The sequence below is a fragment of the Musca domestica genome, unplaced genomic scaffold (genome assembly GCF_030504385.1).
Source record: "Musca domestica strain aabys unplaced genomic scaffold, Musca_domestica.polishedcontigs.V.1.1 66, whole genome shotgun sequence".
NCBI lineage: Eukaryota > Metazoa > Arthropoda > Insecta > Diptera > Muscidae > Musca > Musca domestica.
In genome coordinates this window covers 2356738-2379264 of record NW_026712376.1, presented here as the reverse complement: position 1 = coordinate 2379264, position 22527 = coordinate 2356738, and the positions used below count along the sequence as shown (strand labels likewise).

Sequence of the window (22527 nt, the reverse complement as noted above, 5' to 3'; positions counted from 1 at the left end):
TCTTTAAGAGACAGCCATTTAAATGTTATGAGCAGCTAACCACTGCAAATGTCCTTCTTAAAAGTTTGTAAAATGTCTGCAACTTCTTGGACCGGAACAAATCAGGCATTGTGTTTTGTATCTCTAGTTTTGTTAAGTAAATACCATAGTGAAATCAAAACCAATTAAGGAAATATTATTGAAATACATAAATGTGGAGGGGCTTATGTAGGCGTGATTTAAGAAAACATGAACATATTTACAACAAATTTGTTTGATAAAGACGTTTAATTTATTTCGATTCTCAAAAAGTGACATTGAAATATTTTCCCAAACTCCACCATAAGTTTATCGCTCCATTTGTAACACTTCGAAAAAACAATTTCAGACCATAGTATATCCAGCTATATCTATCTATATATTCTTGGTCAGCATAATCTTATATGTCGATTAAGCCATGCCCGTCCCTCTGTGGAAATCAGAAAAGAATGAGGTTGATAAAATTTTATTCAGATATATTTTAGGTCCGTAGAGTTTTTGGGGTTGAAAATACGCCATATACATTCACGTTTTGGTATAGCACACATTTAACGCTACCGTCAGATTTAAGGTGTTTTGGATGTATTTGTGATTGTTTTGAATCAAATTTACTGTAAAGCGGTAGTTTGGGTCCCAAGTATGAAGAAAATATCCTTGCTGTCCTTACTGCCCATTTAGATCCAAGTTTAGGTAAATAAAATTTGATATTTGGAGTTCGTACTGGGCAATACCTGACAGAAAATCGCCTATACAGGTCCATATCTTAGTATAGTGTCCATATAACGGTATCTCGTAATATTCTGCTTTTTGAGGATGTTAGCTATATTTTTATACCCTCTACCATACTAAGTTCATCATTCCGTTTGTAACTAATCGAAATAATAATTTTAGACATAACAATGTATATATCCTCTTGATCATCGTAAAATTCTAAGACGATTTAGCCCTGTTCGTCCGTCTGTTTTAATCAGGCTATACTTAAAATGAATAAGTATAGGACCACAGATCAGTCTTTTGTCTGCAGGCAGGTGAAGTTCGAAGATGGGCTATATCGGTCCACGATATCGTACATGCCCCATATAAAGGTATCTTCCAATATTCGATATTTTAATGATTTTGGCTACATTTTTCAAAGGAATTGTCTAACAATCCATACTAGAAGTTCTTTCTAAGCACTTTATTCCCTGGAAGAGAAATGTCTATATTGGTCCACGATATCGTACAGCCCACAAACTCGATATTCGATATCGATACTTTGATGATTTTAGGGACATTATTCACCGGAGTTATTTCAAAATTCGTATTTAGAATTCGTAATGGACGTCCAGGTCTTTGTATAGGCCCCATATATCAGTACTTCGGTATTTTGACGATTCTAGGGACAATATTCACCAAAATTGTTTGAAATTTCGTATTTGAAGTTCTTAATAGCTACTTCACCCTGAAAAATTGTCTATGCAGGTCCTGGTTTTCGTATAGCCGCGATATAACGATACCTCCCTATATTCGATATTTTGATGATTTCAGCTACATTAAGTTTCGTATTTGAATATTTGGATGGCTTATGACAAAAGTTGCCTATGCAAGTCCATGTCTTCGTACAGACCACAATATAAGAGCTATATTCGGTAATTTTAAGATTTTAACAGAATTTTTAAGTTTTTTTTTTTTTTTTTTGAATATTTCAAAATTCGTTGCAAATGGTGGAGAGTATTCAAAGTTCCGCCCGGCTGTTTTTTACTATTTCATAATAATTATCTTAGACTAGGTATTTGGAGTTCGTAATAGGCATCGCCTTCGCTGGAAATTAATCGGTTGCAATGGACCATGTTTTTTGTACAGCCACCATACAACGCACAGTGGTCGAGGTCGTATGGGAACAGCGGCCAAAAATACTTTCAGTGCAGATATCAATATGATTCTTTGGTTATGGTACCTTGATGGGATAAAAATAAAACATGTGACAAAATGGATATGATCGATGCATGTTTTGGCATGGTCCCCTTACAACGTACCTCCCGAATAAGGGTTATTTGCCCAATTTTTGTCACATTTCTACACTACATTGTTCTGTTATTTGACATTTTACGTTCTAAAGAGCTAAAACATAGTCTTACTGAAAATAATTTGGAACGGCCCGCCTTCAGGTAGAGTCCCCCTGTAAAGGTACCTCCAAAAATAGAAGTATTTTTTATACAAATCAATTTCAAATTTGATTATTTTTTTGTAAACAAAATAGACATTTTTTGTAAACAAAATAAATAATTCAATATAAAATTAAATCAAAGGATATTTATAAATTTCAGTTTTATTCAAGTAAATCAAATGCAGATTTTAATAATATAGATTTTTTATTGGTTGGTAACGTTCGCTGTCCCGTTATAAAAGGGTCAGAGCTCAGAAGAAGACAGTTAATAAGATCTGTGTTTGATGAAACACGAGAATTTTTTTCGGGTATGATTTAGTCGAAACTTTTTTATATCTTTGTTTCTAGACTCCACGGCCACCTCCTATAATTCTCCAATCGATACAATGACAAATTTATAATGTCGGGTGCATGTATTAAAATTTTATGAGCTGCGGGTGGAAGATAGTGCCATGGATATCTATTTGTTAACTCTTTAGCCGTTTCCAGTGCAAAGGCCTTAAGTTTTTCGACATTAATATTATGCCCAGAAGACAATGCAGGCAACATTATTGAACAGCCCTCAATTATATCCTTATCGATAATCTATGTCACTAGCACCATAGAACTGACAAAATTGGAGCGAAGTCACTTCAGTATATTGGGCATAACATACAAATCTGACAAAATCTGAAAGTTAAAATAGCACGTCCAGATTCTTAGGACCATTACTAATGGCGTGAAAAGAATCACATTGGAGGATTCAGGGGGGAAAACAATTAAAACTTTAACTGAAATCCAATTTTATTTTCAAAATTAATCTTAAAGGCAACACAGAACACTCACACCGTCTATATTATACAAAACTACTAAACACACAAATTACTGCACTAAAAATAAGCCAATACCTTGCTTTTCAATAATTACGCCAAGAATTGTCATTTTAAAATGTATTTAATTCTGTAATACAGATCTATTTTTACTCCACTTTTTCACTGATCCCACTGAAAAAGGCAACCAACTACATTTTCTCTTTTTTGATGCTATTTTCGAAGTGTCCCGTTAGGATGAAGCCAAGATTATTATGTTTTCTAAAAAGATTAACCTCTTAAGAGTTCATGTGTACACATTTGACAATCAATATCTGATCTTCATTTCTTGAATTTTGGCCAATGGCAGCGACCACTGTGCAACGGTACCTCCCAATATTAGGTATTTTGATGGTCTTAGGAACACTTTTCAGCAGAATTACTTAACATTCGAAACTTGGTGTTGGCAATGGGTGGTCTTCGTATAACCCCCATATAAGGGTACCTTATAGTTACTTCCTCACCTAGTTCTCCAAAGTCGGTGTTTGGAGTTCGTAAGAGGTGCCAACTTAAAAATTATAGTGACTTTTTAAATGATTTTTTCACATTTGGAAAGTTCCTTCGAAATGGTGAAGGGTATTAAAAGTTCGGCCCGACAGTACTAAGCTTTTTTTTACTTTTTTTATACCCCCAACCAGAGGCTATATATCATAAATAACGATTTTTGGAACAAAACCGTTTCCGGATATCTGGAGGTGCCTGTTCTTCTGTCTGGCTGGCTGATAACTATCAAAGGGAGTATCCGATTTGGCCCAAACTTGGTACATTGTAATAGTATTGTTAAATTTAGATCGAGTTCGGATTAGGTTAATACCGTACAATCCTTCTTCCCCACAAAAGATCAACATTTTGAATAACTAAAACGCTTATAAAATGCGAAGTAAGCTGCCGATTCTCTTCAAATTTCACACATCCCAATATTGCTTGCAACACATGATCTTGCCTGAAGATGATAGATGTCGACCCACCCTTTTGTGGGGGAGGACTTGCGAAGCAATTCAGGAACGTATGGTGCTGGAATCCGAAAATTTGAAATAGACAGTAATGGCGGAGTGTAGGATTGGGATATGCAAGAAGTTTTGGAAATTTGTACTTATGTGTACTACATGGTAATACACTATTTATATATGGGTAGAATCCTAAAATTTGGAATTTGGTTTACTGTGGGAGTGTAGGATTGAGGTAAGTAAGACGTTTTGGAATTTCGTATTTATGAGTACTAAGTACTAAATTTGGTACAATTTCGATTTGGGTGAACCGTTAGGGCCGGAATTCAGAAATTTGGAAAACAAGATTTCTATTGGATTGTATGATGTGGGTTGTAATGGACGTTTGTACTTATGTGTACTAAATTTGATACAAATTTAAATTTTGCTGAGCCGCGCTTATCATTGGCAAAACTGTGAGTCAATCGAACAGATTCCGGGGTATTTGGCCATTTCTGGAGGAATCCTTAAAAAAGGCCAGTATACCTTCTAGGACACCTCTTCGGGTGCAATATGCATATCAATGGAAAGCTTATGAAGATTACTATCTATTGGCATCATAAAATGCTAACCATAAAAAGTGTTGGATGATTGGACAGATTCCGAGGTATTTGGCCATTTCTGGAGAAATTCTCCGAACCAGAATTGTCCTTGAAAGCATATTGAGCAATGGAATTATCCCGTTCAAAGGATTCCTCCAGAAATGGCCAAATACGGTATTTTTCTTAATGAGCCTACATTGTGGATTTAGTAGCAATATTTCCAAATGTAACAAACTTTTTGGCAAAATCGGACTTATAATACCCCTTATAATAAAAAATATCTCTCATATGAAGTGAGGATTGTAGACGATATATTCCAAACTCCTAATTGAATAACATTTAGGTGGGGTGCAGCAGGGTTGGCCCCCATCGTCTGGAACCCATCCTCCCTCATATGTATTATCCGCCGACAACCCGACTGATACTTTCTAACTCGTATCTTTGGAATTGTATTGCCACCTATATGTGTGTGAGCGAACGAGCGAATTGAGAATACAGAATCAATAACGTCATTCCATCAATATGGACAGCAAGAAGCTGCGCACAAAGAACTTGTTGCTCCATACCACACAGGTATTTGTGTTTCACAAGAAATCATGGCAGGTATTGTAAACTACTTTCGGGTTATGGCAAATGATGGCTAAACGCAACAATGGTTTTCAATGTCAAGAATTCTTCACAGAACTGGCGAGACCATATGACGCTAAGCCTTCATTCACTGTGGTCAAGAAAGTGATTTGTGATTACGATTTGAATGCCATAGCAAATGGATTGGCAACTAAAATAATGTCATTTTGGATATTATTAGGGTTATTTGTGGTTTAGCAGAAATTTCCAGCAATAAGAGAACATCGAAATCTAAATCAAATGATTTCATGTGAAGTGATGCTTACGGTATGCGTTCAAATGAGCAACTCAATCGGATAACCGTTCAATAAATTACAAAGTACTCAAATAGATTAGTTATTGTTTAGCCAATGTAAAAGCGACCAGTAAAAATGGGAAAAGTCGGGCTGGACCGACTATATGATACCCTACACCACTGGGCATATTTAGTAGACCTAAACTTAAGAAATAAACGATTATATTGGGAAATCATGTGAAGTAGATCATACCAACTATGAACGTGTATTATGACCTTCTGAATATGTATTATGTTTTAATTGGGAATCAGAAGAAACTATTTATCGGATTTAGGTCCGATATTATGTGCGCTATACGAAAACGTAGACCTACAAGGTGAAATAAAAAAAAACTGCAACAAAGTCAAACGCCATAATTTTTATACCCTCCACCATACTATGGAGGGTATATTAACATTGTCATTCCGTTTGTAACTCCTCGAAATACTCATATCAGACCCAACAAAGTATATATATTCTTGATCAGCGTAAAATTCGAAGTCGATTTAGCGATGCCCGTCTGTCTGTCTGTCTGTCTGTTGTAATCACGCTATCTTTCGAATGAATTGAGATAGGTGGCTAAAATTTTGCACACATGTTTATTTTTCCAGTAAGCAGGTTAAGTTCATAAATGGGCCATGTAGGTCCACGTTTTCATATAGCCCCCATATAACGGTACCTCCCGATATTCGGTATATTGATGATTTTAGCGACATTATTCACGGGAATTGTTTCAAATTTGGTATTTGAAGTTCAAAATGGATACTTCACCCTAAGACAGAAAATTGTCTGTGCAGGTCCACGTCTTCATATAGCCCCCATATAATGGTACCTCCCTATTTTCGGTATTTTGATGATCTTAGCGACATTATTCACCGGAATTGTTTTAAAATTGGTATTTGAAGTTCGTTATGGGAACTACATTCTGTGACAGAAAATTGTCTGTGCGGGTCCAGGTCTTCGTATAGCCCCCATATAACGGTACCTCCCTATATTCGGTATTTTGATGATTTTAGCTACATTATTCACCGTTTATTTCAAGTTTCGAATTTGAATATGGTAATGGCTTATGACAAACAATGCCTATGTATGTCCACATCGTATAGACCCCAAAATAACGGCTATATTCGGTATTTTTAAAGTTTTAACAGAATTTTTTAAGGATTTTATTTTTTGAAAATTTCCAAATTCGTTGCAAATGGTGGAGGGTATTAAAAGTTCGGCCCGGCCGAACTTTCTGCTTTTTAACTTGTTATTATTATTTTTTTTTTAATTTTATTGAATGAAAGCAAACCAGTAAAGAAAGTCTTAAAGTCGGGCGCAGCCGACATTATGATATATATAGTGCAGCTATATCCAAATCTGAACCGATCTCGATAAAATTTGGTAAAGGTATTTCTGAGCTGTATTTCATATATTTTTCCAAATATCGTTATTACAGAGTGCATACTTCGTCTGTGAAGGACAGAAATAACAAATTGGATGAAGAATAAATATGGGAGCTATAGCTATATCTGAACCGATTTCGATCAAATTTGGCATGATGATTTTCAGGCCTAATTCCATACTACATGGGTAGTAGAATAAAAAGAAAATCGGACGAAGATACATATGGGAGTTATATCTAAATTTCGACCAATTTTAATAGGGTTCATCCCTGGGTCAAACAAATGATTTGTGCAAATGTCATCTAAATCGGACAATAAATGCGACCTGTAAACAAAGTACAAATACATGGACAGATGGACGAACGGACATGCAAAAAATTTACTCAGAATGTGATTCTATACAGATCATCAAAAGGAACTATGGGTCTATATCGTTTCCTTTTGCCTGTTACAAACAACTGCACAAAGACGTAATACCCTGACCAACCTGTGGTGTAGGGTATAAAAATATTGGAAATAGCATCAAATTTTAGAATAAGTTTAGATTTGTTCGAATTGGTCACCTTTGACACGAATTATGACCTTCAAACGGCCAATGAAACCGTCACACGCTGTCCGAATGTTGCTCTGCAGTATTTTGGCCCATGCCCGGAGCAGCGCTTGCTTGAGATGATCGACACTTTGGTATTTTTTAGTACTAACCTTGCTTTCCAAAATACTCCAGACACAATAGTCCAACGAATTGGTATCCGGAGATTTTGGTGGCCATTGTGCGCTGGAAATGAAGCGAGTATTTTGGCCCATGCCCGGAGCAGCGCTTGCTTGAGGTGATCGACACTTTGGTATTTTTTAGTACTAACCTTGCTTTCCAAAATACTCCAGACACAATAGTCCAACGAATTGGTATCCGGAGATTTTGGTGGCCATTGTGCGCTGGAAATGAAGCGAGGAACCTCATTTTGTAACCATTCTTGGGTGGCGCGTGCTGAATGCGATGGTGCTGAGTCTTGTTGGAATGTCCAAGGTCTGCGGCCAAAATGTTTGCGTACCCAATGCTTTGATACAGAATATTTTCGGGATAATATTTGGCATTTATTCTGATGTCACGGTCGATTAAAACGAGCGGAGAGAGACCATCGGCTGTTATGGCGGCCCACAGCATCGCCATGATCGGCGCTTGAGTTCTGGTGGGCAACCGAAGGTGCACATTTTCAGCTACCTCTTTGGCAGGTAAACACGATCATTTTGTCTCTTTACAAACTGCTGGACATCGAATGTTTTTCCATCGGAGGAAGCCAAATTCAGCAGTTCACAACTTTCGGCCTAGCGAAGCAACTCTGTAGCTCTTTTGAGTCTATTTTCTTTCTGTTGCGGTGTAAATTCTTGCACTTTTTGGAATTGCAATGGCTTTACCCCGAGCGATATGTTCAGCTCACGAGCCATTTTTCGGCCACAGCGACGCGGGTTTCGATCAAGTCGCTTCTTTACTTTTCGAACCATTTCTGCTGATGTTGCTGTTTTCTTCCGTCCACTTCCTGGACGTCGGGCTACGCTACCAGTATCACGGCAACGAGCGATGGTACGAGATACAAACGATTTATTCACATTTATATGCTGGAGTGCTCTAACGATAGTCACTTGTGGTTTCCAGCCAAATATAAAGAAATCACACTATCACGGTTGAATTCCATCACGAATATGTTTTTTTTTTTCTGGAAAATTCTCACCAAAATGCCTTTTTACGCTTGTAAACAATATAATGAGCGGTCACTGGAATAATTTTAACAGCTGTCGGGCAAGTGGCTTGGGAAAGACAGCAGTCGGAAGTTGGTTGCAGTTTTTTCATCTGACCCTGTATTTTCTTCCGATTTGTTAATTTTGTCCGCAATATGCACTCCGTAACATCGATATCTAGGAAATATATTAAATACATCTCAGAACTATTTTTGTCAAATTTTATCGAGATCGATTCAGGTTTGGATATACCTCCCATATATAATAATATAAGCCCGAATTGAATAGAATTTTGGCACACACGATCGAATTCGGTCTGGAAGAAAGTGTATAAAATTTGATGAAAATTGGTTACGATATAGGCATAGCTCTCATATATATGTTTCATCCGATTTAATATTTAAGTCCCCAGTAAAATGCTCTTCACAAAAAGAATATTTGATGACATCTATCAGATATATTATAGAAATACCTCTGCTAAATATTATCGAGATCGGATCAGATTTGGATATAGCTTCTATATATATCTTCATCCGATTTCACTTTTATTGTGCCTAAAAAGTGTAAGATCAGCTGAAATAAGATGGATTTTGATGAAAATCGGTTCAGCCACAAAATCCTCCACAAATTTATTAGAAATCGATTCGATTTAGAAATCCTTCCTATATTTGTTATTTCCGACGTTAAGTTATAACTATAATCATTGTTGGTATTATCTGATCCCCATAAAAACCTTTTTTTATGGGTAGCTCTACAAAAGATGCAAAGGGGTTTATGTATCATAAAGTCGACCCCGCCCGATGGCCTTTCTTTACTGTTCAATATTTATAAATTCCAAGCGAAGCAACTCTTTAGCTCTTTTGAGTCTATTTTCTTTTTGTAGCGGTGTAAGTTCTTGCACTTTTTGGAATTTCAATGGCTTCACCCCGACCTCATTTTTCAATATTTGCCGAATGGAATGTGGCGATATGTTCAGCTCACGAGCCGTTTTTCGACCACTGCGACGCGGGTTTCGATCAAGTCGCTTCTTTACCATTTCGATCCATTTCTACTGATGTTGCTGTTTTCTTCCGTCCACTTCATTGACGTTGGGCTACGCTACCAGCATCACGGTAATGAGCGATGATTCGAGATACAATTCACGCTTGAATTTCATCACGAATATCTTTTTTTCTCGAAAATTCTCAGCAAAATGCTTTTGTACGGTTGTAAACAATATAATGAGCTGTCACTGGAATAATTTTAACATCTGTCGGACGAGTGGCTTAGAAATGACAGCAGTGTGAAGTTGGTTGCAGTTTTTTCATCTCACCCTGCATAGTTAAATTTGATCGAAAGAAAGCCTCGTATTATTATCGATGATATCCTGGAAAAATTGATCGCCACGCGACATCTGTCGAATAGAGTTACTAAATTTTATTTCGTTATAAACTTGTATAAAACCCCCATTGATAAGGTTGCCATTTTTTTAAGATAAGCTTTTTGCGTCGACCGATTCTTTCCTTGCGACTGACTCAAAATATAATTTTATTCTTGTTGAACACTGAATCTATGAGTGTGTAACTTCTACTGAATGTGAAGGGTATGAATGTGTATCAATACCATGAATAGATAATGAATGCACTTAAAAATGGGACTTTACATGTAGACCTGAGTTCATTAACCAGCTGATGGGACAATACTTATCGTCGCATTTTCTATGAAATCTGATATTTTGATATAAAGACGTGGTAAACATTTTACAATTATATTTATCAATTATGTGCGTTTCTAGTATGTAGAGAACATCCTTGCATAGAACTGTCCATATAGGTCCAAGTTTTGAGATAGTCCCCATATAACTGTATCTCCAGATATGCGGAAAAAAATTTACATCGAAATTATTTTAAATCTGGTATCTGGAGTTCGTAATGAGTACTTCTTTCTATGAGAGAAAATTTTCTGCCCAGATCCGCTTCTATAAAGTATTGCGAAACGCCCATTAAATTTTTTATAGATTTTTCAATAAAATTTTATACTTATAGGTTAAAAGAGTTTATATTTTTTGACTTTCAGAATATATTTTGTATTAACAAAGGCTTAACTGTACTCGTTTAAATTACTCACCCTTTTGTTTTATCAGTTGTTGTTGCGATGATTGTTAGATTAATATTGAATGTGTGTATTCACATCGGTGGTCATAACAGCTACCTACATAAATAAACAATTTGTTGTAATTACAATAATTGTTTGGAGATATTTTTTTGGGGAACACAATTTTGAGACACAAAAAAAAGAAACAATTACGAAAGAGACGAATTAGAGACATCGCGATAATTGTGATATTTAAAGCACGCACACATGTATTTATTTTGGTTTTTAAAATGTATCCAATTACGATGCGGAGATATTTAACACGTTGGCTGAAAAATCCCAGTTACAAGAACACATCACATTTTTGACAGCTTTATTGAGGTTGACGTTGTTGGTAAACTGCGATTGGTAATAAAATGTCTGATGTCAAGAAATGTCCACATCACCAACCATTGGTATGTCGAATTTTGTTAAATATGGCAGTAAGAAAGGCAGAATGCGCTATCTATTACTGTTGCTTAACTAAGCATAGCATAGCATATGTTCTGCATGAACATTTGACTACAAAATTCTGCGAGACTAACCCCTATTTTAATACCCTCCACCATACTATGGAGAGTATATTAAATTTAGCATTCCGTTTGTAGCTCCTCGAAATACTCATGTCAGATCCAACAAAGTATAAATATTCTGGATCAGCGTAAAGTTCTAAGTCAATTTATCGATGTCCGTCGGTCTATGTGTCTGTCTGTTGTAATCACGCTATCTTTCGAACTAATTGAGATAGAAGGCTAACATTTTGCACACATGTGTACCATTTGCCAGTAGGCAAATTACGTTCGTAAATGGGTCATGTCGGTCCACGTTTTCGTATAGCCCCCATATAAACGTAACTCTCAATATTCCGTATTTTGATGATTTTAGCTATATAATTTCCCGGCATTGTTTTAAAATTCGCATTTAAAGTTCGTAATGGGTACTATAACCTATGACAAAAAATCGCCTATGCAGGTCCACGTCTTTGTATAGCCCCTATATAAAGCTGACTCCCAATATTCTGCATTTTTATGGTATTAGAGTCATTATAGACCGGAATTGTTTCAAATTTCGTAATGAGTACATCCTATTAGAAAAAATGCGTAAGCAGGTCTATAAATGAGAATGGAATAAAATCTTCCCCTTCGATTGCCAATTCTATTCTAGATCCTGCTCGTAGGATCAATGTTTAAATGAGAAAAGAATACAACCGCTTCGCTTGGGTGTAGATTCATTTCTTTGTATATGGATCGAAGTACCAAAAATAAAATGTGAGAAAAGAAAGAACAACCATATTCTTTGAATGTAGTTTCAATTCTCGATCCGGCTTGAAGGATCAGTGTAACTGAGAATATAATCCAAGGTCCATATTTCGTATAGCCACCGTATAACGACCCCTCCGGATATTCGATATTTTGGTGACTTTAGCGGCGTTTTTCACCGGAATTTCTTATTTATAGTTCGTAATGAATACTTCAACCTATGACAGAAAATTATCTATGCAGGTCCACGTCTTCGTATATCCCACATAAAACTGTATTTTTTTTTTCTGTATTTTGATGACATTTTAGCTATATCATTTACCGGAATTGTTTTAAATTTCGCATTTAGTACCCATTTCGTAATGGGTACTAAGACCTATGAAAAAAAGTCACTTATGCAGGTCCACGTCTTAGTGTACCCCCCATCCCGGTATTTTGATGACATAAGCGACATTTTTCAACGGAATTGCTTTAAATTTCGTATTTGAAGGTTCTTCGTTCTTGTATGTAACCCATTTAAAACGTATTTTTCGATGAATTTTTTTTTACAGTTTTTCGAGTTCGTTCCAAATTATGGAGGGTATTAAAAATTCGGCCCGGTCGAACTTATTTGCTTTTTTACTTGTTTTTTTTTTTTATATATTTTAATATATTACTCAGACTTTGGTCAGTATTCGCGGGTACTTTTTGTGCTCTAAATATTTAGCACACCCATGTATATATTTACTACCCATTATAAAATTAATGATCTTAATATCTGTAATTTTCCTAATTCATTCCTGATATTCACAAGGTTTTTTGATTTGGTGTACATGTATCATGCCTTGCCCGCCTATGGCCTTTCATTTATTTTTACACCCTACAAAACATAAAGGTAAGGGTATTATGTCTGTGGATTTGTTTGCTACATAGAGAAGGAAGCGAGTTAGACCCATAGTTCCTTTTGATGATCCGCATAGAATTTATGTATGCCGTCCGTTTGTCTGTCCACGTCCAAGTACAGGTCACATTTGCATAAATCGTTTGTTCGGGCCAAGGTTCAGATTTGGATATAGCACCCATATATATCTTTACTCTATTTCAAGTTTTTTGTGCACCAAATGGCGAATATAAATTGAATGGACTTTGGCAAATACGCACGAATTTAGCCTGGAAGAAATTCTATCAGATTTAGTGAAAATCGGTAATTATAGCTATAGGTCCCATATATATGTTTCATCCGATTTTGTATTTTACTCTCCACAACAACAATATTTGGTGCCAGATATCATATACAGCATAATTTGCATCATGTATCAAGGATGGTTGGTATTTAAAATAAAATATACCGGTGCCGATGTACCGGATATAAGATATAACGGTACTTCCAGAAATTCTGCATTTTGATTTTTTTTTTTGCCACATTTTTCACGGATTGTTCTAAAAATTGGTATATGTAGGTCATAATGGGTTTTAGCTCCAGTGGCGGAATATTATATGTATAGGTCTACGTTTTCGTATTGCCCCTATATAACGGTACCTCCCGATATTCGGTGTTTTGATAATTTTCGCCGCATTTTTCCACGGATTTGTCTAAAAATTGGTATATGTAGGTCATAATGAGTTCTAGTTCCGATGGGAGAACATTGTATTTATAGGTCCATATTTTCGCATAGCCCCAATATAACTGTGCCTCCCGATATTCGGCATTTTCAAGATTTTTGCCACATTTTTTCACGGATTTGCCTAAAAATAGGTATTTGTAGGTCATAATGAGTTCTAGCTCCGTGGAACACGCTTGAATTAGGAAACTTCCTTTTAAAATTTGTTTCTTTACCCAAGGGTGGAGGTTATTAAATGTTCGACCCTACCGAACCAAATGTTATTTACTTGTTTGTTATAAATCGAAAATACTTGAAAGGAAAATAACATCCTACCTCAAGCAGATATGTTATCTGCTTTCAGGAAAAATGTTCACTTCTTGCTAAGACCTTTAACGGCATCTATTCTAAATATTTAGTGTCCAAACAGGCTTTCATATTAACTCTCCAGGGTAATGATCGCTGCAGCAAAAAGTCTTCAAGATATCAACATATAATTTCATGTTGATATCTTGAAGACTTTTTGCTGCAGCGATCACATATCAGTTGAAAAATGTTTTTATACCCTCCACCAAAAAAGGTATGGAGGGTATATTAACTTTGTCATTCCGTTTGTAACTCATCGAAATAATCATTTTAGACCCAACAAAGTATATATATTCTTGATCAGCGTAAAATTCTAAGACGATTTAGCCCTGTCCGTCTGTCTGTCCGTCTGTCCGTCTGTTGTAATCACGCTACAGTCTAAACGAATTAAGATAGGAAGCTAAAATTTTGCACAGATCTCTCTTTTGTCTGCAGGCAGGTCAAGTTCGAAGATGGGCTATATCGGTCCACGATATCGTATAGCCCCCATATAACGGTACCCCCCGATATTCGATATTTTGATGATTTTACCCACATTTTTGAACGGAATTGTCTGAAAATCCACACAAGAAGTTCCTTGTGGGTACTTTATACCTCAGCAGAGAATTATCTATATAGGTCCACAATATCGTATAGCCCCCATATAACGGTACCCCCCGATATTCGGTATTTTGATGATTTTACCCACATTTTTGAACGGAATTGTCTGAAAATCCACACAAGGAGTTCCTTGTGGGTACTTTATACCTCAGCAGAGATTTATCTATATAGGTCCACGATATCGTATAGCCCCCATGTAACGGTACCCCCCGATATTCGGTATTTTGATGATTTTAGCCACATTTTTCAACGGAATTGTCTGAAAATCCACACAAGAAGTTCCTTGTGGGTATTTTATACCTCGGCAGAGAATTATCTATTTAGGTTCACAATATCGTATAGCACCCATATAACGGTACCCCCCGATATTCGGTATTTTGATGATTTTAGCCACATTTTTCAACGGAATTGTCTGAAAATCCACACAAGGAGTTCCTTGTGGGTACTTTATACCTCAGCAGAGATTTATCTATATAGGTCCACAATATCGTATAGCCCCCATATAACGGTACCCCCCGATATTCGGTATTTTGATGATTTTAGCCACATTTTTCAATGGAATTGTCTGAAAATCCACACAAGGAGTTCCTTGTGGGTACTTTATACGTCGTCAGAGAATTATCTATATAGGTCCACGATATCGTATAGCCCCCATGTAACGGTACCCCCCGATATTCGGTATTTTGATGATTTTAGCCACATTTTTCAACGGAATTGTCTGAAAATCCACACAAGAAGTTCCTTGTGGGTATTTTATACCTCGGCAGAGAATTATCTATATAGGTCCACAATATCGTATAGCCCCCATATAACGGTACCCCCCGATATTCGGTATTTTGATGATTTTACCCACATTTTTGAACGGAATTGTCTGAAAATCCACACAAGAAGTTCCTTGTGGGTACTTTATACCTCAGCAGAGAATTATCTATATAGGTCCACAATATCGTATAGCCCCCATATAACGGTACCCCCCGATATTCGGTATTTTGATGATTTTACCCACATTTTTGAACGGAATTGTCTGAAAATCCACACAAGGAGTTCCTTGTGGGTACTTTATACCTCAGCAGAGATTTATCTATATAGGTCCACGATATCGTATAGCCCCCATGTAACGGTACCCCCCGATATTCGGTATTTTGATGATTTTAGCCACATTTTTCAACGGAATTGTCTGAAAATCCACACAAGAAGTTCCTTGTGGGTATTTTATACCTCGGCAGAGAATTATCTATTTAGGTTCACAATATCGTATAGCACCCATATAACGGTACCCCCCGATATTCGGTATTTTGATGATTTTAGCCACATTTTTCAACGGAATTGTCTGAAAATCCACACAAGGAGTTCCTTGTGGGTACTTTATACCTCAGCAGAGATTTATCTATATAGGTCCACAATATCGTATAGCCCCCATATAACGGTACCCCCCGATATTCGGTATTTTGATGATTTTAGCCACATTTTTCAATGGAATTGTCTGAAAATCCACACAAGGAGTTCCTTGTGGGTACTTTATACGTCGTCAGAGAATTATCTATATAGGTCCACGATATCGTATAGCCCCCATGTAACGGTACCCCCCGATATTCGGTATTTTGATGATTTTAGCCACATTTTTCAACGGAATTGTCTGAAAATCCACACAAGAAGTTCCTTGTGGGTATTTTATACCTCGGCAGAGAATTATCTATATAGGTCCACAATATCGTATAGCCCCCATATAACGGTACCCCCCGATATTCGGTATTTTGATGATTTTACCCACATTTTTCAACGGAATTGTCTGAAAATCCACACAAGGAGTTCCTTGTGGGTACTTTATACCTCGGCAGAGAATTATCTATATAGGTCCACAATATCGTATAGCACCCATATAACGGTACCCCCACGGTATTCGGTATTTTCATGATTTTAGCCACATTTTTCAAACGGAATTGTCTGAAAATCCACAAAAGGAGTTCCCTGTGGGTACTTTATACCTCGGCAGAGAATTATTTAGATAGGTCCACAATATCGTATAGCCCCCATATAACGGTACACCCCGATATTCGGTATTTTGAAGATTTTACCCACATTTTTGAACGGAATTTTCTGAAAATCCACACAAGGAGTTCCTTGTGGGTACTTTATACCTCGGCAGAGAATTATCTATATAGGTTCACAATATCGCATAGCCCCCATATAACGGTACCCCCCCGATATTCGGTATTTTGATGATTTTACCCACATTTTTCAAGGGAATTGTCTGAAAATCCACACAAGGAGTTCCTTGTGGGTACTTTATACCTCGGCAGAGAATTATCTATATAGGTCCACAAAATCGTATAGCCCCCATATAACGGTACCCCCACGGTAATCGGTATTTTCATGATTTTAGCCACATTTTTCAAACGGAATTGTCTGAAAATCCACAAAAGGAGTCCCTTATGGGCATTTTACCTCCTCAAAATGAAGTGTCTATGTAGGTCCACGATATCGTATATTTCCCATATAACTGTAACCTCCGATATTCGGTATTTTGATGATGTTAGCCACGCTTTTCGATGGAATTGTCTTAAAATCAACATAAGTAGTTCCTTGTGAGTACTTCACCCCTTGAGAGAGAATTGTCTATACAGGTCCACGATATCGTATATCCCCCATATAACGGTACCTCCCGATATTCGGTATTATATCATTTGACCCACATTTTTCATCGGAATTGTCTAAAAATCCACACAAGGAGTTCCTTGTGGGTACTTTATACCTCGGCAGAGAATAATCTATATAGATCCACGATATTGTATAGCCCTCATATAACGGTACCCCCGATATTCGGTATTTTGAAGTTTTTAGCCATATGTTTCAAAGGAATGGTCACAAGGGGTTCTTTGTACACAAGGGGTTCTTTGTGAGCACTTTACCCATCGACAGAGAATTCTCTATATAGGTTAACGATAACGTATAGCTCCCATATAACGTACCCCGCGATATTCGGTATTTTGATGATTTTAGTCACATTTTCCAATCGTATTGTCTGAAAATCCACACACGAAGTTCCTTGTGAGTACTTTACACGCAGACATAGATTTGTCTTTATAGGTCCACAATATCGCACCTTCCTATATTAGATATTTTAAAGATTTTAAAAGAATTTTTATTGGATTTTATTTTTTTGAAAATTTTCTAATTCGTTCCAAATGGTGGAGGGTATTCAAAGTTCGGCCCGGCCGAACTTACTGCTTTTTTACTTGTTTTTTTTAGTTATGAGTAAGAAAGCGATATGCAAATGTCATAGAAACCCATCTCATTATAAAAAGACAAATTGTAGGAAATGTCTATAATGAGATTGCAGACCATGTGGGCGATTATTTAAATTATAATGTTACAAAGACTAAGTTTATGAAACGGCCATTTATCAAGTCATCAAGAACAATAGGTCTGTCTGAACGGTAATTTTTCCATTAAAAGTTGCTATAACTTATGTTTCAAACGTTTTAAAACATTCTCCAAATTGTTAAATTATAAAATGCCTAATGCGTTCGATAACTCAAAAATTTTGAATAAATTGTTAATGAACACTGGGAATTATTTTCTTAGTAAAAATTTGATCAGCTCAATGTTAATAAGCTGTATGTGGTTAATGTGAAAAATGTTTAAATTTTCAATCAATAATTTGCTTTTGGAGATGATCGCATAATATTTAGGGGTTGAAATGGACCCAAAACTGAAAAATTTCCTGATTTTGCAGTTGCTCTACAGGCTGCAATTATAGACCAATCGACGCCGAAGTTAGCATGGGGCTAGAGCTTAGGGCTGTACAGAAGCCTTCCGATTTGGATGGCCATTTGGTAATATTTAGTGGATTAAATAGATCGTAACATATGTGTTAAATAAAATTCAAAATTTCCATTAAACCGCGAATATTTTTAATCCCGACGAAATCACAAATAGATGAAAAAGTCAATCCTGACCATTACGTAGATGCCGATAGTAAATATATCTGATATATATAGCGAAATATATACAATGTGTATATACGAAGAAAGGGGATGTTAGCTAGAATGCTTATATCTCAAGAATGGCTGGACCGATTTTGACAAATTATGACAATTCAGAATGCCCTCTTGGCATAAAAGTATAAAATAAAAAAAATCGCATAAAAAGATGCCAATAATGATGTTAATATACATTTTGTAGTATTTTGTGATATATATATATGAAGTGTACATTTTTTTTAATATTTTTTCACCTTACAACACAGGTTGGGGTTATTATATACATCCCATTAAAACTGTTAAAATTTTTCCTTTACTCGCTGTCATTTACTGAACTTTTGGGTTATCGAAGAACATTTTGTACAAAATGTTGGGCTATCGTAAAAAAATAGTGGGCTAATGTTGAGACAAACTTTTGTCGCTCAACTTGTTTCGCAAAGAGTGACCAATTGTTGTTGAGTTGCAAATTTTATTTTGGCTTGAGATTTCTTTATCCCTATTGTTTTTACTGGTTTCACTAACTCACAATTTATTTGTTTACAAAACAATCGATTATTTGGACAGCTGATGATACTGAAATAACCTTTCTGAGCAATTTTCTTCTCTAAGAATTTGCAAATTCTGAGTAACACAACTCAGGAATTTTGGGTAAACAAAAAAATGTATAGTAAATAAAAATTACTTATTATTTTTGGTAAGATTCTTCGTTATACCCTCCACCTTCAAAAGGAGGGTAAATTAACTTTGTCATTCCGTTTGTAACAACCCTAAATATTCGTCGTAAACCCCATAAAGCATATATAGTCATGATCAGAATAGAATTCTAAGTCGATTTAACGATGTCCGTCTGTCTGTTGAAATCACGAAGTAGCCCAGAAAAAAAGTTATTGTGTCTAAGATGGTTGGTATTGAAAGCCCCGGTGGCGGGACGTAGTATGTATTGGTCCACGTTTTCGTACAGCCCCACATATTGGTACCTCCGGATATTCAGCATTTAAATGATTTTTGGCCCATTTTCCACGGATTTGTTTAAAAATTGGTATTTGTAGTTCATAAATGGTTCTAGCTCCGTGGCAGAACATTGAATATTTAGGTCCACGTTTTCCTATAGCCCAAATATAACCATATCCACCGATATTCGGTATTTTGATAATCCTAGTCACATTTATGCACGAAATTGTTTCGAGTTTGGTATTTGAGAAAATCCTTAAGAAGATTTGGTATTTAAGAAGATCCTTGAAGTATAAAATTGTCTATAGATGTTCCCGTATTGGTATGGACCCCATATAACAGCCTCACGCACTTTATGTTTTTTTTTTTTTTTTTGCAAAGTTTAACAGCGCTATCCAAACGATCGTACCGGTAATTGTGGTTTAAACTGGAACACGTTTGAATTCAGATACTTTTATATATGTTTCCTTTACCCAATGGTGGAAAGCCTACGACAGGAGATTGCCTGTGCAGGTCCACGTCTTCGTATAGCCCCCATATAACGGTACCTCTCGAAATTCGGTATGTTGATGATTTTAGCGACATTATTCACCAGAATTGTTTCAAATTTGGTATTAGAAGTTCGTAATGGATACTACAGCCTAAGACAGAAAATTGTCTGTGCAGGTCCACGTCTTCGTATAGTCCCCATATAACGGTACCTCTCGATATTCGGTATTTTTATGAGTTTAGCGACATTATTTACCGGAATTGTTTCAAATTTGGTATTTGATGTTCGTAAGGGATTCTACTGCCTAAGAGAGAAAATTTTCTTAGCTAGTCCACGTCTTCGTATAGCCCCCATATAACGGAACCCCCGATATTCGGTATTTTGATAATTTTAGCGACATTATTTACCGGAATTATTTCAAATTTTGTATTTAAAGTTCGTAATAGATACTACAGCCTAAGACAGAAAATTGTCTTTGCAGGTCCACGTCTTCGTATAGCCCCCATATAACGGTACCTCCCGATATTTGGTATTTTGATGATTTTAGCTACATTATTTACCGTGTTTTTAGTTTCGCATTTGAATATTGTAATGGCTTATGACAAAAGTTACCTATGCAGGTCCATGTCGTCGTATGGCCCTACTATAACAGTTACATTAGGTATTTTTAACATTTTAACAGATTTTATTGTTTTTGAGAATTGCAAAATTCATTCCAAATGTTGGAGGGTATTCAAAGTTCGGCCCGGCCGAACTTGCAGCTTTTTTGCTTGTTTTTGTTGATGCAAAATGGTCAGGCTTTATCCCTTTATTGTTGTTTTTATAAAAACAATATTTTTTTGTTTAGAAGACCAAGAATGATTTTTTTCTTTCGTAGAAAAATAATGAAAAGTGTACAAAGGTGACATTTAGAAATGCAAACAGAAAACATATGCCGCTAACCATAAAACAGCTGATCGAAGCAGCCACATAACGAAATTGCTTAATTTAAAGGAAGACTTTTCTCCATTAATTCTCGGCACACTATTGTCATAATTTCTCTCACATATCGCTCTCTTTTTGTGTATTTTTGCACAAAAAGGCAACGGCCAGTAAACTTTTTTAACAATTGTAAAAAAAATATCGTTTAAAAAAAGCTACACATATTAGGTCTGTCTGTTTATTTTCCCTGACAGAATTCTCAAGCAACATCTTTCTCAGAGAGTAAGTTAGTTTTATTCTCTTTGTAGGCGGGTTTTTCCCTATTCTCTATTTCCGGGATTTTCTAGACCCAAATCTCCGACATTTTCTTCCAAATAATAGTCGCGTGATGATTTTAATTATAGTTTTCGTTAAATAAACAATTACAAGAGCCACCGACAACTAGCCAAGACAAATGACGATTGGCATCAGAGACGACAGACGGCAACATTTACAGAAAAAACTTTCCACTCGTTAAGATTCACTGCGAATTGTGGTGATTGGTTTTTGTTCTTTTTTTTTGGTTTGGATCAATTTGTTTGTTTTGTTATTTTAGTTTGTTGCTCGAGGCAAATATGTGTATGTATGTATGTAAATAAGTACGAATGTATTGGTATTTTGTTTTTTTTTTTTTTTTTTTGGGGTAATCTGTTGAAGTTAATGATGATGATCACCGATCTGCGAAATTATTGTTGATGTGTCAAATTTATGCCCCGTGGAGAAGTGGAAGCAGTGTCTTTGGGTATTTTTAAAATTAATTTGAAATTTTTCGCTATTCCACAGTTCTTCCTGCGTTTCGCGCAAAAATAAATTACAGCAAAACATTTTTCTTTTATTTTTGTATTCGTTCTTTTTTAAGCTTCAAGAAAAATAAACCAGCTTGCGGTTGTTCTTCTTATAAACAAACAACATTCGTAAACAATATTGTTAACCGTCCGGGTGATATTCGCAAGCCAAAGACGTTGTGAAATAGAAACCAAGCGAAATATAACAACAACACTGCGCCGTCATACACGAAAATGAAAATTGAAACACATTTCAACGCAACACACACTGATCGAGAACTTTGAGCGTAAAGGGTAGAACACAAAAAATAAAAACGATGATTAACCAAAAAAACGTACGATAAATCTTTGGACATGTGTATCGAACCGTGGAGGGAGAAAAGATCCAAATAACAACAGCAACAACAACAAAAAAACTTGAACTTGATCGTAACGTGTCGCGTGTATTGGCTGTTGCCGTTTTCACGTTTCTCACACTAATGATTTACAGTTTCTCTGCTCAGCACGTTTTAAACGAAATCAAGAAAAGTACCAACAAAATAACAACAACTACAACGTTCAAAATCATCTACGTCATCATACAGTCGTACATGCAGAGTATGACATACTCACACTCTTGATGTCTCCCATTATGTTTGAGCTGCGACTGGACGAGCAAATACTGTACAGAGATGGGAATGTAGGCACTACTGTACATTATTTAGTACCATTTGGCTCGTTCCAGTTATTCATTTGGTCCATTTTCTTACACCAAGATATGAAACGAAGAGTTTATGGGAATATGTTTTCCCTTTATTTATCTCGGAAATATGTCAAAAAGTTAAAGCAAAATAATCCACCATTTGGGAGGAACTTGAAAAATTTCAAAAATAAAAAT

The 22527-nt window shown here is 36.1% G+C and overlaps 1 protein-coding gene across 3 annotated transcripts in view; it reads right to left on the bottom strand.

Moving 5' to 3' along the window:
- The window catches only part of LOC131800479 (anion exchange protein 3-like), a 139067-nt gene extending 116933 nt beyond the window's left edge, over window positions 1–22134 (bottom strand). The window contains exons 1-2 of one of the 3 annotated variants that reach the window (XM_059129741.1): window positions 21990–22134; window positions 10671–10754 (exon numbers count right to left, since the gene is read on the bottom strand). The gene's annotated coding sequence lies outside the window, so the exon portion shown is untranslated. The remainder of the gene's footprint in view (window positions 1–10670; window positions 10755–21989) is intronic. The other 2 variants (XM_059129742.1, XM_059129743.1) reach the window with 2 other exon arrangements.
- Between the last annotated feature and the right edge of the window lie 393 nt (window positions 22135–22527).